This window comes from Leiobunum rupestre, chromosome 1, assembly GCF_980474605.1.
Source record: "Leiobunum rupestre chromosome 1, qqLeiRupe1.1.hap1, whole genome shotgun sequence".
Taxonomy (NCBI): Eukaryota; Metazoa; Arthropoda; class Arachnida; order Opiliones; family Sclerosomatidae; genus Leiobunum; species Leiobunum rupestre.
The window spans coordinates 39,022,114-39,041,786 of NC_143384.1; the positions used below are offsets into that span (position 1 = coordinate 39,022,114).

Genomic DNA, 19,673 nt, shown 5'->3' on the forward strand with positions numbered 1-19,673 from the left:
CTATATCAATTGTAAAATAAACAAAAAAAGCTCGTAGCTATAGCTATTATTTCAGTTAAACTTGCCAATTGTTAGGCCTTAACATCGTAGATTTACAAATTAGTCCCGATCTCTGCTCTTAGATGGCGCCACGCTCTCCACGATTTAAGCGAGTGTTATTCTAGTTACGGTTTATTTCTTTTCAAAAGTCATGTTATTATTTTTAAAATGTCGCATTTTAGTTTCTATGATATATTTACTTTATTTAGGAACTAAATTAACCAAATTATCGAAAGCAAAAGTTTAATATTCACGTATTTTATAGAGAACTATTTTTCATCGTGGCGGAGTACAACCGATACCTTTGTGTCCCTGTAAAGAGGCGAGGGGGAAGTCATTTCCGAAGCCCAAAAATTTTACCCCTCAAATAAGACGTCGTGCGGTTGGACCCAAGTGCCAGACTTTCTCCCCCTATTTATTTTTGGTGATACTGGGTGAAAACTGGGAAGCACTCCTAGCACTGCGTAGAGTTTGCAAGTTCAATCCCCACTGGTTTAAGCTCTTCGCTTTCCCCTTCCATAAAAACGTGTTAACGGTAATAGTGAATGTAGGGAGCTGTTGGCTCTCGTGGCATGAAGGGCTTGATGACTTAGGCCTAAGGTGGTGCCTTGGGTATTAGCCTAGCTGATTATTATTATTATTATTATTATTCAATGAGAACCACTGACTTGGGCGCACTGATACAATTAAATTACAAACACTCACCTAATTTCACGTAGAAAGGAACTCTAAAATCATGGGTTTCCACGTTCCCACTTTAAAAGAGTTGGAAATCACCATTTTCAAGGTTGAAATCGCCATTTTCAAGGTCGCCCATTTAGGCACCCCTGCGTTCAATTATTGAAAATAAATAAAATTCACTAAACAACTATAATAGTATTTAAGCAGATGCTGATGAAAATAATTCAAGTTAAATAAATCAATTGGATTTTGAAATGAAACGAATTTAAAATAAACAAATCAAGAAAAAATTATGAGCAATAATAGTTGATAAAAAATGTTTTATTCACAGTAAATTTTTAATGCTACGTTCCAAAGGATTACAAAAAATTGGGCAAGCCAAAATAATAAAGAGTGGAATATAATTACCTGACGGATAACATAAGTCAATTACTTATCTCTCCTTGCAAGTATCAATCTACTACTTAAAGGGAATATAACCTCAGGTATTTGGTGTGGAACACCAACGTTTGCAGATCTGGCCGCTCTTGCCTTCGGCTTTAAAAATGTTTGGCGCCACTGTACAGGGTAATTTGAAAAATTGAAGGGGTCTTCCGTAAAGAATGCTTTACAGGTTATATTCCCTTTAAAGGGGAACGGCCAAGCTTTTCCAAATATGGCCTTATTTCCGTATCGAAAGATTAACAAGACCTTCAATATACTAACATGTACCTTTTTTTGTCTTGAAAAAATAGCTTTTGGCCCAAAAGGTTGAAACGAAAAATAACGCCAGGTGTTTGGGTTTGAATTTTCGCCGCCATCTTAGCGCCCGTAACCCCGTATGAGCGATTTGCGAACTATCCTAACTTTTAAAATCGCGCAATTTAGGCTTAGGTCTCTTATAACTGGAATGCGCCACGCGTGCAAAAAATATTTGTCGCGTCTTCAGGAGCGCGCGCTTTTACGTTGTTCTTCTGTTTGACCGACTTCTCACCAGGTGTCGCGGCGGACGCGCGCTTTTTGATTTCCCGATTTTTTTTATATTATTAAAAGTGAACCATTCAATATTTTTTTATGCGGTTTTCGCCATAAATTTGAGTTTTTAATGGGCTATAGGGCTATCTAACTGGTTAAAGCTTGACCGTTCCCCTTTAATGGATAGGTGGATGCTTCAAACGACGGTAGTAATGGTCAGGAATTCTATGGGGAATACATTTTCTTCCGCAGAAGATTTCGGGTCTTCCGGTTACAAGAGAACGCCAAGAAAACGTAAACTCCCTGCAAACCCGACAAGACAATGAACGGGTACCACAGCTCTTCGACATCAGCCAAGGCGGCCACGAACCCGAAAATCCAAGTCAGGCCCAGGACGGTGGCCAACTTCGCGAACAATATGAAACGTCTCTTATCGGACAAACCGTTCACCATTTTGGTCTGCTTCGCGATACGGGTCAGGTTCACAGCCGTCAAGGTCAAGAGGACCACGTTGACTATAACCATGGCCGCGACTGGTACCACGAAAAATACTATCAAAGGCAGTTTCTGGTTGATCCAACATAGGCCTTCTCCGTATCGGGGACTGTAATCGCCATCCGCCCACAAGACGTCAAGTAAGACAGGCGTCAATACGAAGACCACGGGACCAATCCAGGCAAATAAGGAGTACTTTACGAAGGTTTTGCGCTGATTCTTGACGCGCTGTAAACGTAAGGGATTAAAGGTACCACGCAAGTACCAAGCTTTGACGTTACTCCAGAAGAAAACGGCCAAGTAGAAATAATGTTGCAAGACACCTACAACGCGGCAGAATGGAGCGCTATATTCGAAATTGAAATGGCCAACTACAAGTAACAAATCAGCCAACGTGAGACTGGCCGAGAAGGACATTAACACCAACCCGGGCACGTTTCGAAGGGGAGGCAATGACGAATATACGATTAAATGTAAACACAAAAAAATGACGGATATTATCAAACAGATCAAAGTGAGAAAGTATTGGACCTTACTCGAATGGAAGCGCGTCACGCAGGCCAACAAACTATGACCAACGTTCGATTTATAAATGATTTCGAACTGTCCTGGATAGAGAATTTTGCCTGTTACTAAAAGTACGGTTTCATTGTCCAAAATGGTGAATTCACTCGCGTTTAGCTCCACATAATGACATTTCAAGGTTTTACTGTTGTTATTAACGTGAATTAGTTCACTTAATTCAAACTCTTCTATTTTTATGTCTAGACTTGGAATTGATGTATCTGCATCGTATGTTGGTGCACCATAACCTGGCATTGACATACTTGGACTCACCATTGACATCTGAGGACCCGAACTTTTCAATAGCATACCTCTACTAATAACGCTATCAAAAAGTATATCTGGAGCGTGTCTGTTTGTGGATGAACCTTGCACGGGTACCTTTGAAATTGGCAGCGATAAATCCTGATCAGGTTGAAAAATCCGAGTCACACATCCATCTACAGATTCTCTCTTAGAGCCGCAATGGTAGAGGAAACAGCGGCGGAAGGCTTGCAAGTAAATTTCCCCTTCTCCGCACTTAGATGGTGCCACCTCACGGCTAAGGTAAGCGTTGAAGTCCAATATAATGGACAAACTAGGCGCTGGTATCTCTTTCGGAATATCTTGTCTGGTTGGAAAACCCAAAAATCCAAATTGAGGATCGTAGCCAGGTAGACCGGTAATTTCATATTCTGGATTGGGAACACTGCAAACTGTCCAAAGTGACATTCCGCAAAACTTGGAGACCAGTCCAGCATTGCCGTCATTGCATTTGAGGCAGTGGTAGTTCTTGTAAACGCGCGAAGGCTTACCAGCGGATACAGTAAGTTGATACTTGGAACAATAGATGGCGTCTAAACTGTCTTTATCGGCGCAAGTCGTGACGTAATGGTCCGGAAGCAGACAGCTTCGTGGTTTAAAAATTATCTCGAAACTTCGGTAATGACGTTCGCATATTGGGAATTCTTCGACGTGGAATAGACAAGTGTTGTTCTCTCGCTGTATCCGCCAGGTACCGTCGTCATAAGTGACGTCATCAAACCCATCAAGTACGCACCCCGGATTGGACAAGAATTTCCAATTGGTGAGATTGAAATTGTCGTTGTTACAGATGGCGCAATAAAGGTTCTTGTAGAAAAGGTTATTATCTCGACTGTGGGCTGGAATGGTGTACAGGAGAACGTTCAGGTCGGGGTAGGACGAATCCAGGTCGGCTTCGCAGTAGAACTTAACTAGACTCTCATCCCAGTCAGAGGCGCAGTTGGCCACCATAAAGATACCTTCGGCAGGCTCGTATCCCGGTATTGGCAAGCACTTGTGACGGCTGACTTCCGGTAATTGGAAGGCGTCGTCCAAATTCGCCACGTTCATGCAGCAGTCCCCGAATTGCTGGCAGTCGGGTTCGCAGCTGCAATATAGATTTTTGAGAGAGTCCGGTATGGTCACAGACTCGTTCGGACATAAATAACCACCGAAATCACTGTACCATCCGGAGTCGCAGAAGAAGAGGTCATCCTGGTATTCCTTCTGGAATCTCTGCCAAATTTCCGTTTGACCACAGACGAATACTAATTGACTCGATAAGAACCAGAAAAAAGGCGACTGTCTCGGGTTCATCTTCGATTCGAAACTGATTAATTCAAAAAGAAAAGCCAAATTTTACCCTTTTAAATCGGACGTCGAAGTCTTCCTTTTAGGAATCAGGGGGTTTAGTCATCGCAACGGAGAAAGCCTGTTATGATTGTAAAACCGAAAGTTAAATTGTCAATCCTTCAAGGGAAATCCGCAATGACGAATCGACAAACTCAGTTACGTAATATTATGCAATTTCAATGAGTTTAAATTAACTTTCATTACAACGGAAACGTAAAGCAAATACAAAGTAGAAGAGGAACAGAAACTGTTCGAAAAGCGTCAGAAAATCTATAAATAAATCTTCGAAATCGGTTGACGAACGAACCTACCTACCTATCTACCTACCACCCAACCAACAGCTTTTTATTATATAGATCAAAAGGGACGGTAGTCCCTATGCAAGGTCCGGGTATAGAGTTACTTAGAGTAGAGCACCTACCCGAGCACTTGCTATATTATCTCGAGTCAGAATGAAGCCTAATTTACCCCCTCGTATCTCAAAAACTATAAGTCGTATCAAAAGAAGTGATGTATCATTTCAAAGGTTACAGGAACGCGACAAACATATACGAATTCCATCGAACAGGGTTGAGGCGACGTTTCGTAGTAATGGGGCAAAGTAAGGCTTAATTTTTCTTCTTCTTCTTCCATCTTCTCCTCGCAGACCACTCTACAGCAAAAACTACTTATTTAAATGATATTTTGTATACAGTTTCAAATTAAGCTCCCATTGTGTCCTGTCAAAGGAGAAGTTCATATCTCATATAGTTCTTGAGCTACGGCGACAAATGTACAGTTCAGCGAGTCGGTAACGAAACCATGGTGTAATAAACACATAAGAAGTACTATACCGGAGCGACCAGCGATTTAAAAAAAATAATGCAAAAGGTTTGAGGGTTGATTCTAGGTGAAAAAGTGGCGCTTTGTTCGAAAAAAGTCTTAAAGGTTAAAATGCCTGCTATGACGGATATACTTGGAAACTATGTATGCAACATATTTGTAAAGTTTAATAACAATCGTACAAGCTTATTTATTAACATTAAAAAATGAATTAAAGAGCATAATGACGTCACATTTTCAAAAAATTAAAGTAAACAATATCTAAACGTACACAATGTTGGCGAAACAGCTAGGCAGTCCTCAATATTCCAAATAGGTGAAAGTTCACTTTCCAATTGTGTTTATAAATATTATTTCCGCTTTGTTACGTTTAAAGGTATTATAATAACTTCACTTCTATTGTTATAAACAAAAAGGCGTAAAATCCACCCAAAAACCTTTCGGTTAAAAATTGCAAGGTCCTTTAAACAAAAACGTCACGTCCTATATTACTATAGGCCATAAAAGTAGTGAAATCAAATAACGGGCAAGATCTGTAATTATATTCCCATAAACGTCATAAACTGGACTTATTTATCGACAAGTGATGTGCTCTGAAGTAATATGCTAGACCTTGCGCGTCCTAAGTGTTTTACTGAGTTAAAATCCTTTGTACAACCATAAAACATTTCAAAGAGAATGGCTAATATTAGAATCGCATTGTATCAAATATATTATTTAGATCGAAATATATTATCTACTTTGCTTAAATTTATTCTTTTACCTTAAAACCATAATTAAATAAAGCAGACAAGTTGTTGACTGCAGTAATTACGTCACTGCAGTCAACAACTTGTCTCGACTTGTCTGCTTTCAGTAATTTGCCAGTTTCAATAGTCGCACCGCCACCTATCGATAATGTACAGAAATTTTCGAGTACCACTAGTACGGACAGTTTCAGTAATTTTATCGAGTGTTTTTATTTTGTCTCGGTTGGCCAAGGTGGTACTTTGAGTGGGACAAGAATTAAACACGTGCCAACGTTTATTTCACTGCCAAGTTATGTTGACTCTGATTATTGAAACTCGTTTACTACGCTTTTAAGGTAAAAGAGTAAATCTAAACAGAGTAGATAATATATTTCGATCTAAACAATATATGCCCCTATAAATAAAATAAACAAGCCGGGCCACGTTTTGCGAGAACGAAAGAAAACTTTAAAGTCGGGAGGTTGAAATGGTCCCGTGATTAGGTAATGCTGCCATCTACAGTCCAGTTTATGACGTTTATGGGAATATAATTACAGATCTTGCCCGTTATTTGATTTCACTACTTTTATGGCCTACAGTAATATAGGACGTGGCGTTTTTGTTTAAAGGACCTTGCAATTTTTAACCGAATGGTTTTTGGGTGGATTTAGATTTTAAAATTCACTGGTCACGATTTCACAGATCTTAGGAAAAATGTACAAATACCAAATCGAAGACTTTTTTAAATAAAGAAATCCCTAAAAAATGTTTCTTAAAAAATTCTAAATGGATTGGATAATCCTCTGTTTTCGATAGTAATAGCAATTATTATACTATAATACTAGAGAAATAGTGTACGTCATAGTGCTTAAAAATGTGAATGTAGAAATCTTGCAGGGATATTTAATTCAACCTTTTTTGCCGTTCTAATTTCTACAACCTACAAGAACGACCCCTTTATTTTCCTTTGTAAATAATCTTTTCCATGCTAGCTGTAATGAACAATCTGCAAATGGCAAGGTTGTTGTGATACAAATTTAGAAAGTTCAGCAGAAACAAACGGGCCCTAAATTGGATTCTTCAGGATCGTAAGTGAACAATATGCAAATTGCAAGGTCGTTGGGACTCTAATGTAGAAAGTAACTTCACGAAGTGGTTTTTCATTTCAATTTCTAGACACTAAAAGAAGACCAGTATTTTTTGAATGGATAAAATGTTTCCTCACAGTGTTGGTCAAGTTTGAAGAACATCCGGTTTTTCTTGACAAGCTTGGCTTCAAATATATTTAAATATAATGATTTTGTTAAACATCCTTTTGATGATACAAAATATTAAATACATTTATTTATACAAATTGACATATTTGTAGTAATAGATATATTTTTATAAGAATTACGAAAATTTCACAGGTTTTCGTGGGACGTGTGAACGAAAATAAAAACAAACAAAATTTGTAAAAATGTTAGCTCGTTGAATAGGCCTTTATTGCGCTTAAGCGCTAAAGCGTTACAAGCATTGTTCCCTTTGCGGTAGTGATAAACCGACATTTCCTGGAAAACATCAACTCTGTGGGGGGAACCCGTAGGATATCCTTTTTCCTGACAGAAACGACATCGCCAACTTCAAGATAGTTAAAATATTACGCAAAAAGGTCTACCGTTTCCTGGTTCTGTCGAGACTAGTCTCCGACTTTAATTTAGTTTCAACAATTTCATCGGGAAGAATGCATTCTTTACTTCTTACCCTTATTTTGATTGAAATTATCTCGAGCACCAACGGCTTGAAAAGTTTGTACAATTCGTCTTGGTACCGACAATGCGGAGAGTTGAACCGCTACATCTGCGGCCGTGGTGACGATTTTCCCGACCACTGGGATGGTTACACTTTCTGCCGCTGCGACGAGCTGTGTCCCAAATACGGAGACTGTTGCGCCGACTGGAAGCCACAACCGTTTCATAAACTAGTAAAGGAAAACTTCGATGACGAGTATTACGGCCAACTAGAATGCATCTCACTTCCGACGTCCCCCAACCGACATTTCGGTATTTACATGGTCGCCAAATGCAACTTGACGTGGCGCAACGATACCGTCAAGAAATTCTGCGAAAGCGAACTGAAAGAAGGTCAGAACATATCCCACACTGTCCCAGTTCGCGGCATAGTCAGCCGGAAGTTTTACAAGAACGCCTTTTGCGCCATCTGTAACAATGACGCCCGCTATTTGACATCGTGGACTTTGGAGAACGTCGAATGCATAACAATTAATTCCACCCTTAATGTCAATATTCGGTACACTGTATAAGGAATTTAAACCGCGAAACTGTAGGGCTGACGCTATCTCCACTTGCGCGTTTAATAGTTCTGGCTGCAACAGAAATTACGTACCGATCATTTTTAAAACACCGACGGGGCCCATAGTATATCGGAACTACGATTGCGCCCAGTGCAACCGGGTCAATGAGAGCGCCAATTATTCCTTATATTGCAGTAACGACTTTCTCATGACTAACTACGTACAACAACCGTCGAAGATAGAGAGTTTGTGTTGGGAGTGCGATCGCGCTGTCAGTTCGTGTCGGGACTGCCACGCAGGATCCCGTTTAGTAGATAAAATGCCGGACATTTTGAACACGAGTGAAGGTGACCTCGTGAATTTCAGGCGAATGAAGGTTAGCGCTTATCGTTTGGCCAACGTGTATTATAATACTTCGACTAGTCCCGATCCGGCCATTGCTACGAGGATAAGTAACACGCGCTTCGTCAACAACTACCTTACCACGATGGAGCGCTTGGTTGAAAAGATCGTTCCAGCCGAGAGAAGCGATACCCTTGATATCGCGGTATCAACCTATCAATCTTCCAAGAGACATCTCAACAGAACCCTGGTAGTGTCGCCTTGGGGCAAAAAGCTCAACCCGGAACAATACGAGCTTTACGTTGACGCCGAAGGTAAATTGATCTTGAACTGGGCGAATAAAGATTGGGTTGAAGCCACTTACATCGACTCAGACTACGATACCATTACGACCATTCATATTGCCTGTCACACTCTATCCGTCGTCTGCTTGTGTTTGCAGTTGGCCGTCTACTGCCTTCTGCCTTCCTTGAGGAATATGCCGGGAAAGATCGTCATGTCCATTTCGGCCAGCCTGGCCAGCGGCAATTTGGTCTTCGTCGTCTCCTACTATCTGAACCACACTCGCGGCCTGTGTTATTTCTTCGGCGTCTTCCAACACTACGCCTACTTGACCGTTTTCTTCTGGTCCAACGTCCTCGCCATTATCGTCACCCGCACTTTCGACAAGGCCAACGGTGCTCGGCGACTAGTAGATTCCGGAAACAAGTATTTCAAATATTCTCTTTACGCTTGGGTCATTCCGGCTGTCATTGTCCTGATCGCCATCCTCATGGACACTTTGATGGAAGAAAAAGATCAATTCAAACCTAACTACGGCCAAGAACTGTGTTTCATCAGCCAGAAATGGCCCAGAATCATCTTTTCCAGCGTGCCCATCGCGGCGCTCTTGTTCTGCAACGCCGTTCTCTTCGTGGTGACCAACAGAAACTGGTACTCGTCGGCCAAAGAGACGAGGATGGTCAACAAGGAATCTTTCCAACGCTTCTTTACGTTGAGCGTCAAGTTGGCGGCCATTCTTGGGCTCAGTTGGGTCTTCGGGTTCGTGGCCGTCGTCAGTGAGTTGCGGGAGATCTTCCACCCGTTCGTGATGGTCACCGAACTCCAGGGAGTCTTCCTTTTCGTGGCGTTAACCTGCAAAGGCGAAATTTGGAAGTTGTTGGCGGAGAAATATCCCAAGTGGTTCGAAAGGTCGTCAAAACAATAGGAATCTTCGGAGATGTTCTTAAGATAGATCAGTTTTTGATCCATCCAGCAAATGAGAGCACAATTCTCCTTTTCAAAGATGTTTTCCTCTTTTGGACTTTTTGGACTTAATAGAATGCATTCCCTTCTTATTCAATAATTGTTAAAGTAAATAGAATGAGCTAATGCAATGTTTATATTAGCTCATAATTAAAATTTCGTCTACGTCCAGATGACCGCAATTGCATTTGAAACCATTTATATCAGCTTTTCTCTCAGGCCTCTAGTAAATATCATCGGAGGCAGCTGTGCCTCCACTAAAATCAAGGAATAGGGTTAATACGTCTCATCTATTCCGTAAAGAAACGTAAACTCAATCATAACCCACACTGAGAGAAAAAACTGTAGAAATTACAGAAATATTTTACAGCACCTGTTCTGTATCTTTTTTAATACAGTACTGTACTGTTTAAATTACTATATTCAAGAAATATTTACAGTTTAAATTACAGGATGTTTTTAGGTATTTAAAATGCAGGGGCTTCATGTAGTATTTATCGTTGAATTGTAATATATACATACATTTTCAGTACATATTACAATTTGTTTTATGTGGATGTCCAATTCCAAAATCATTATCGATTCCAATGCAATCTCTATAACTGCAATAACTTTATTTAGTGACGTGGATGACCTCCCTTATTCTAAAGAACTCCTATCGCGAGTATTTTCCTGTTTTTTGACAATTTACACTAATAGTTGATCATTCATTTTATTAAGATGACCTTTTGAATTGCCAAAGTTTGGTTTGAATTAAGGTAATTTTCGTGCTAGTCTGCAGGAATATATTGGCAAAATCAGGGACCAAGTAAAAGGGACACTTGAATTTGAGGTAAATTTTTTAAATTATTATGTGGCCCTCAAAATTGATTTTATCTAGGTTGCAAATTGGTTTACTTCGCTTGAGACAACCTAGTATGACTATAAATTGTACCCAATAAAGGTTCACCTACAGTCCAAAAAGTTCCCTTTATTGGGAACCGAAAACTATCGCAACGCCCCCTTTGGTTGGCCATTGAAATCTTGAAATGTAGCGGCGAAAGCAGATGCTAGTAGTTTTTCCTCGTCGTTATTCAATAATGATACTTGCATTTTAATATAATTTATTAATATTTACCTCGTTTGCTTATATTTTGATAACTTTGTCTAAAAATGTTTTATGAATTTAAATTTGACTGTAGCAGACGCTAGATCATAGGCGCCACCTAGACTCGTTTCGGTCGCGAATACGTGTTCGAGGGGCTGGCTTACCCTGTCTAACATAACCCAGTATTTGCGTTTGAAAATTATTTTTTTTTCAATGAACATTAAAGAAACTAGTTTGTTAGCGAACATTACTGTTTGTTTGGCCCTAGTGGGCTGGAAAACAATTCTATCCACGGATGTACTAGGCGAAAAATTTCCTAAAAAAGCTTGTCAAAACTTAATTTTTCCAACTGAACCCTTTTTTTCCGAACTAACAAAACAATTTGTTCAGGGGCCAGTCCTGCTTTAGTCCCATTCGACCGAAGGCGGTTTTTGAGGTGTCCCATTCGACCGAATTCCGCCGAAACGTGCGGTTTTTATGTGTCCCATTCGACCGAACGCTTTTATGTGTCCCATTCGACCGAACGCTGCCATTTTAATATCTTTGTACTATGCATTTATTTGAAAATAAAATGGAATGAGCATGAATTATATTTTTATCTTCACCTAGTCAAGAAAAGTAACAGAACGAAAACTGAAATAGTAAACTTAACCAACTCTAACCTAACCTAACCTAACATAACCTAACCTAACCTAACCTAACCTAACCTAACCTAACCTAACCTAACCTAAACATGGATCTTAGATAGCACATACCTTATAAATAAAATACCAAATCACCCCGCCAATTGGGCTACATTTTAAAATTCTTTCGGTCGAATGGGAATAAACGCCAGTCCTCCCTCCCCCTCCCCAACCCCCCAAAGGAGTGAGACTACTACGGCCTAGACTGCGGCTTAAGGGGAGTATGAAGCGGGGCAGGGTGGCAGGGAGGTAATGCCTCTCGGAAATAATTAACAAACAGAGGGACTTTTTTTCCCCTCTCAACTTTTTATTCGGGTCCAAAACTAAATTTGACTAGTTTGTTACTGGTTTTGTATCAAATTATTATTAGAAGTGTACAATATTTCTGCGATAATGACCACCTTTATTCTATCTAAAATTGTCCAAAGGCAAAAGATTAATAAAACTTTAAAAAAAAATGTTTTGAGCGCTACCTCGACACACTAGGTTGTGAGTTGCCTCGCATCATCTCCAAATTTTCAGCACGGTTGTATGGTTTAATTGAATCTAACCTTTGCTCCCGCGTTTTCATTGCCAAATTTCATACTATAGATAAATATATATTGGCGCACGATTTCTTTAGTTAAAAGGAACAACCTATGGACTGCATTGCAAAGGATGATAAAATTAGCGAATAAGTAGATTAGTCCATTAGAAAAGGGATAATAAAGAAGTTTTAAATCTATTTGGTCCGAGTTTCGCGTCTTTTTGTTTGCTCGAAGACCTATCGGTACGAGCTATTTGTAAGATTTTTAAATTTCTTCAAATTTGTTTAGGGTTTAGCTTTATTATCCCTTTTCTAATGCATGATTTCTTTGGCAAACAAGTAATATTTATATGAAATACAACAGTTATTACAACTTCAGACTGGTTAACGACTACTACGACCAGCCCTACCAGGACGTCCGTTACAGGAGCTACTAGCCCGACGATTACTCGACATCCAGATACAACAACGTCTATCCCAACTACTACTCCATCTCCAACAACTACTCCTATCGTTACTCTGACGCCAGATACAACCACTTCTCCATCACCAACAACTATGGCATCTTTAACAACTACGGCTAGTCATACTACGACGCCCGATACAACTACGTCTATACCAACCACTACTTGATCTTCAACAATTACAAATCTGGCAGCTTAGCCGCTTCTATGGCTGCTTATCACGTTCTATGACCGCTAATCAGGCTCTATGACCGCTAATCAGGTTCTATGACCGCTTAACAGGTTCTTTGACCGCTTAAAACTCGTCACATTAACTTTCTTGGTTTATAAAATTGAAGCCAGGTTAGTGTGAAGGCTTTAAATACTCTCGGAAACGTTGCTCTCTGAAATTTGCAAACGAAAGGGACTTTTTAATGGCCAATTTATCACTTAAAGATTAACCGTTCACTCCAAATGTGCCGATATCGGTGATATCTAGATAAACTAGAAATAACCAATAAAATCCTTGCTTTCTTAGTTGAAATAATAGTAAGAGGATTGCCTTCAAAAGGAACCACTCCGATCCCGGGGTTTGAACCCGGGCCTTCTGAGTGAGAGTCAGATATCCTAACCACTAGACGACACCGGACGATGCAGAATTAAAATAACCAATAAAATCCTTGCTTTCTAAGTTGAAATAATAGGAAGAGGATTGCCTTAAAAAGGAACCATTCCGATGCCGGGGTTTGAAATCGGGCCTTCTGAGTGAGAGTCAGATATCCTAACCACTAGACGACACCGGACGATGCAGGATTAAAATAACCAATAAAATCCTTGCTTTCTAAGTTGAAATAATAGGAAGAGGATTGCCTTAAAAAGGAACCATTCCGATGCCGGGGTTTGAAATCGGGCCTTCTGAGTGAGAGTCAGATATCCTAACCACTAGACGACACCGGACGATGAAGAGTATAAATAATCAATAAAATCCATGCTTTCTTAGTTGAAATAATAGGAAGAGGATTGCCTTAAAAAGGAACCATTCCGATGCCGGGGTTTGAAATCGGGCCTTCTGCGTGAGAGTCAGATATCCTAACCACTAGACGACACCGGACGATGAAGAGTATAAATAACCAATAAAATCCATGCTTTCTTAGTTGAAATAATAGGAAGAGGATTGCCTTAAAAAGGAACCATTCCGATGCCGGTGTTTGAAATCGGGCCTTCTGAGTGAGAGTCAGATATCCTAACCACTAGACGACACCGGACGATGAAGAGTATAAATAACCAATAAAATCCATGCTTTCTTAGTTGAAATAATAGGAAGAGGATTGCCTTAAAAAGGAACCATTCCAATGCCGGGGCTTGAATCCGGGCCTTCTGAGTGAGAGTCAGATATCCTAACCACTAGACGACACCGCCCGTACAGAAATGTTTAGTAGAAATTCTATGAAAACGTTTAGAATTCTACAGGGTACAAATGGGTCTCTGTAGAAAAAGAAAATTCTTCAGAAAGTTCTGTATAAAGCTGTGTATATTTTCCATAGAAGCTCTACAGCGATTTTCTTCAAAGTTTACGCTAGAATTTTTACGAGGTTCTTGTATAAATCGCTTAGATTTTATACAAGATTCTTATGAATAATATATGAAGCTTTTTTTTTATTACCGTATAAAAACGTTTCTGTGGAAATATAGCTAGATTGACTATACGAAATTTTCTATAGAAATTTTATAGAAAACTCTGAAAGTTTTTATTCATTACCACGGAATTTAATAAAATAATTTAGAAATTCTTATTTTTTCCTGGGTGACATTTTCTATAGATTTTTTTAATAAGGAAGTTTGTGTGTAAATTTCAGTGAATTATTTTACACAATTTCCACTGAATTTTATTAAAATAATTTTTTTTTATGAATAATTTTAGTCTACGAAAATGGAATCCCAAATTTTTAACTTATTCGATTAATCGGGTACCCGACTATTCAATTTTTTGGTAGTCGATAATCGAAGAATGTTTTCCAATTACTTATTCGAGGTCCGGTTTGAGTACTCGATTTAAAAAAATTCCGAGTAATCGATGTTCGAGTACTCGCACCATTTAAAGTTTAATTTTTTTTTAATAGATGGCGCACTCCTGCGTGGATTAGTAGCTACTCCACTATCGTGGAAGCCTTCTAGCTTTTCGTTTCCCTTGAGATTACCGGATAGCGCAGTGGTTCTAGTCTCATTTCTATTTCAATGACTCGCACAGCCCTAGAATTGACCCTATTAAAAACGGTTAAAAGCTAAAACACGCCATTCTGATGTAGCAGACGACGTACACTAGTCATGGTCCAGTTTATTAATTATAGGCTAATGGGGTCACCTGTCCACTTTAAAAAAAATATCCTTATTTCCCACCCTACCAGAAACCAAGCTTTTAGAGAGAGTACATAGTCGTCTGCTCTTGTTTCTGCTCAACAGAAAAGGGCATTGGTTGATAGTACAACGAGGGGTCCGACACTCTTTCAATTTTCGTACACGCCAGTGATTTGAAAATTTTAAATTTCTGATTAAATTTTAGAAAATCTTTTCAAATTTCTCAAATGTTTTGGCAAATTTTCAAATTTTTATCGATTCCGACAAATTTCTCAAATTTAATAAATCTTATGAAATTTGATGGTTTTCCGCAAATTTTTATGAAATCTTGCAAAAATTTGTAAATTGGAAATATAATTTTAGCAAATCTTGAGAAAATTCATAAATTTCTACGGGAAATTTAAGAAATCTTCAAAATTTACAAATTTACAAAAATCGCCGCGAAATTCTCTTCGCCCTCGCTAATATATCCAAGGCAATATCCGAGCTTTATAGGGTCGGCCCTCGGATCTACCATAGGGTTTGCCGAGTGATCGTTCACATACTATGTATTTGTAAAACAAATGGGATTTCTACCATCAACCTTGAGCGCTCAACTTAGTCTAACATTGTTTTTGTATAAATCGTAGTTCTACTTCACCCACCTATACATCGACGTTGAATTTTGCCCCGTTTTGGTTTTTGTCTCAGTTGTTCGCTCTTTGTTAGGATTCAGCGGACCTACAACTTCAGTTATATCAAAAATAAATAGGGGGAGAAAGTCTGGCACTTGGGTCCAACCGCACGACGTCTTATTTGAGGGGTAAAATTTTTGGGCTTCGGAAATGACTTCCCCCTCGCCTCTTTACAGGGACACAAAGGTATCGGTTGTACTCCGCCACGATGAAAAATAGTTCTCTATAAAATACGTGAATATTAAACTTTTGCTTTCGATAATTTGGTTAATTTAGTTCCTAAATAAAGTAAATATATCATAGAAACTAAAATGCGACATTTTAAAAATAATAACATGACTTTTGAAAAGAAATAAACCGTAACTAGAATAACACTCGCTTAAATCGTGGAGAGCGTGGCGCCATCTAAGAGCAGAGATTGGGACTAATTGGTAAATCTACGATGTTAAGGCCTAACAATTGGCAAGTTTAACTGAAATAATAGCTATAGCTACGAGCTTTTTTGTTTATTTTACAATTGATATAGTAATTATTAATTAAAATCAACCGTTTTCGAAGGAAATAATGGTCAGCATTTGACAGAGAGACTATTTGAAATCGCGAGGCGGTGACATGGTTGCCAGGGAATAAAATTCAAAATTTTCATCTTGAGCGCGGACCGGAATACCACAAATGCACTACTTCGCGCGTAATGTGCTATCCTTATTGGTTAGAAATATCACGTGATCACTAGCTCTTCAAAAAGGGTGTCAAGCATGGTGGAAGGTAAAATCTTAAGGCATTGATAGACTTTCTCCCCATATTTACTTTTGGTTATATCAGTAAATATTAAAATTAAGTAAAGTTTTCAGGGTAATTTATGGGACGCCAATTTACGTGGTTTTATATTTTGGCCTAAAAATCTACATACAGTTCCTTAATTTAAGTCCGATTTCCATGAAAGTTTTTTTTTGAATAGCTGTAGTTTACATATAACCTAGAGTTGCAAATACGTTCCTTAATTTTAATTCTAAGTAAAGTTTTTTTCAGCGTATACGGACCCCCACAATTTCCAATATTGTAAATCCGCGTGTTTATAGAGGTCTACGCGCCCGTTTCCCTCTAGCGTTTTTCAAGGCCGTTCAGAGTGCGCCGCGCTTTCAACGTATGACCGGAAGTAACAATTAAGTATGACACTGATAGACCTAGTTTTCGGCGTATGTCCAGAAGTAATAAGTGTGACACTCAACGGCTGACTAGTAGTAACAAATAAGTGGGATTAGAAGTAAAAAATAAGAGTGACACTGATCGAAGGAATCTTCGATGTTTTCAAAGTATGACTAGAAGTAACAAATAAGTGTAAATACAATTATGTGTGACCGTGGATATATATCGGTTACAGGTTGCTGTGAATAGCTCAAACAAACTTAACACATTAGAAGGATTGTGTGTATTCTGACCGTTGTACGCCTTTTTGTTTCTCGCTCGGTCCAGAATTAAAGATATTTCGTCAAATTTAAAAATTTAAAGGTACTGTTACACTCTTGTCTATCGAAAAAATACTACCTGAATATTTCGGTAAAATCCCGGACATGTTGGTAATATCGAAATGTTGATGTACTACCCTTTAGTCATAATAAACCGAGTAATACCCACTTTTAGATTGATTAGTTAAGTAAATTCAATAAAATTGGCCTCTTAACACACCTTTGGAAATTCAAAAGCTTAGATATTCTTTAAAGAAATACTCTGGCTTCGTTGCTTTAAAATTAATTAAATTTCAAATTTAAATATCTAACTGCAGTAAGTTTCCTAATTACAATCAAAATTTGCGTTTCTCATAAGCTTTGGTCACACGTTGGAATCGATTTCGAAACGGTTTTGGACCACTTTGGAAGGACGGTTACGTCACGAAAACGATTTCGAAGCAATTGAAACGGTTTGAAGATAATTAACGCGGTTCACACTAGCCTTTGAGAACCGTTTTCGACCGTTTTGGAATGGTCAACTTGATTTTTTGAGCCATTTCGATAGAGTGATCGTTGAAAAATTAAATTATACTTTTCAAAATTAATTTTGATTTCTCAAAACGATCGAAAACGGTTCTCAAAGTCTCTAGTGTTAATACGACTTGAGTCGCGTTAACACAGACTTTGACGAAAACGGTTTGAAGACCCTTGAATCGATATGAGATAATGAGAGAAATGTGAACCGAGCTCGAAAGAGCTATAGATTTTCGAAAAACAGTCAAATTAATGAAATATTAAAATGACGATCACGGTCAAATCTCATGAAAATTTTAAAATCCCCATCAAATCTCATAAAAATTTCCAAATCCTTATCAAATCTCGTTAAAATTTCCAAATTCCTATCAAATCTTACCCAAATTTTCAAATCCCTATCAAATCTCATTGAAATTTGCAAATCACAATTTTGTAAATTTATGAAATTTCGGTCAAATCTTCAAATCTGAACGTCAAGATTTGAAGATTTTCAAATTTCGTACGCATTTTAGACGAGTGTCGGACCCCTCGGAGTACAATAATTTCTCAATTCAGCTTAATTCATAATTTTAATAATATGTTATATCTGTAAAGATTTGATGTAAAATATATCAAAATTTATCAATAATCATCAAACACGCAATACATTTTATTTTTTGTAAAAAATAGAATTCCAAAACAACTCATATGTACAGCCCTTTTAAAAAATGTAGAGGAGTATTTCCCACATAAAAGCAATTTCTAATAAAAAAGGGGAAATTAAATTTACCGGAAAATTCGTAGAACTTATAAAAGTTTAAAGCGGGCTAAACGCTTTTAAATCATATACGTTATTAAAATTAATATATTTTTATCTGTATCATGCACACGTGCGAGCAATTATAACCAGTTAAATTTTAACGGTCGGTTAGAAAATTTTGTTTCACGTCGGCCTGCCACCACTTCAAGGGGCACATTTACGTTACAGCAGACGACGTGCGAGGTTCGTAAAAATACTGACCGCGTGGCTCTAGGAAACACCATCTTTATTGCGGAGATCAAATAGCTTTTTTTTTTGGAATTTAAAGGTATGCAAACAGTACATTAATTAATATTTATTTGTATAAGAGTGTGTTTTTGATAATAGTTAATTTCAGATGTCTTCCAAATACGAAAAAAAGAAATAAATTTGAAAAAAAGAGCGCTAGATGTGCAGAAAATTGATACAATAATGGGTAAAATGAAATTTTCAAACCATTTTTAACCTAAAATTAAGTGTTTTTTTTTAATTTATTGTTTTATTAAGGATATGTACTCAAAAGGTACCCAGCTGCCAATAAAAGGGATGTCAGAGACTCTTTGGCTAACAAAATAAAAGAAGTTAACAAGCAGTATACTTCCAAAAATTGTAGCTAAATAAATAAAATAAAATATATATTGTTTTTTAATATAATGGTCTTAGTCCATATTTATATGAAGATTTTCCAGAGATATTCTGTAGAAATTTCAATGACGTTTGGTCGAATGTCTATAGATTTTCTATAGCAATTTCACTGAAATTTCCTGGAATCTACAGATATCTGTAAAATTTCCAAAGAAATCTACAAATTCCTACAAAATCAATTATAGAAACAATATAAAAACTTTGAGTAAACTACACAGAAATCACCACGATAAAACATTAGAACCGCAACTTAAATAACATAGAATTTATACACAAACTTCATGTATGTTGGTTAAATTTCTATAGAAAATCTTACTCTGAAAAACAAAGAATTTCTAAGATATTTTTAAAATATACTGTGGTAATTGTGTAAACAATTGACCTAAATTAACCCACAAACTTTTTGTATTTTCTACTAAATTTCTATAGAAAATATAACGTAGAAAAAACAAAGAATTTCTAAGATACTTTAAAAATATTCTGTGGTAATTGTATAACAATTGATCCAAATTTACACACAAACGTCTTGTATTTTCTACAAAATTTCTTTAGAAAATATAACATAGAAAAAACTCAGAATTACTAAGCTATTTTAATATATTCTGTGGTAATTATGTAAAAAAATGACCCAAATAAACAAACAAACTTCCAGTATTTTCTATTATATTTCTATTATGTTTAAAAAAATAATTATGTGGTAAT

At 37.7% G+C, this 19,673-nt stretch overlaps 1 non-coding gene across 1 annotated transcript; it reads right to left on the reverse strand.

The window, feature by feature from the left end:
- Positions 1-13,114: 13,114 nt before the first annotated feature.
- Positions 13,115-13,186, reverse strand: TRNAE-CUC (transfer RNA glutamic acid (anticodon CUC)). The gene has a single exon. It is a non-coding gene; the product is annotated as a tRNA-Glu (tRNA).
- Between the last annotated feature and the right edge of the window lie 6,487 nt (positions 13,187-19,673).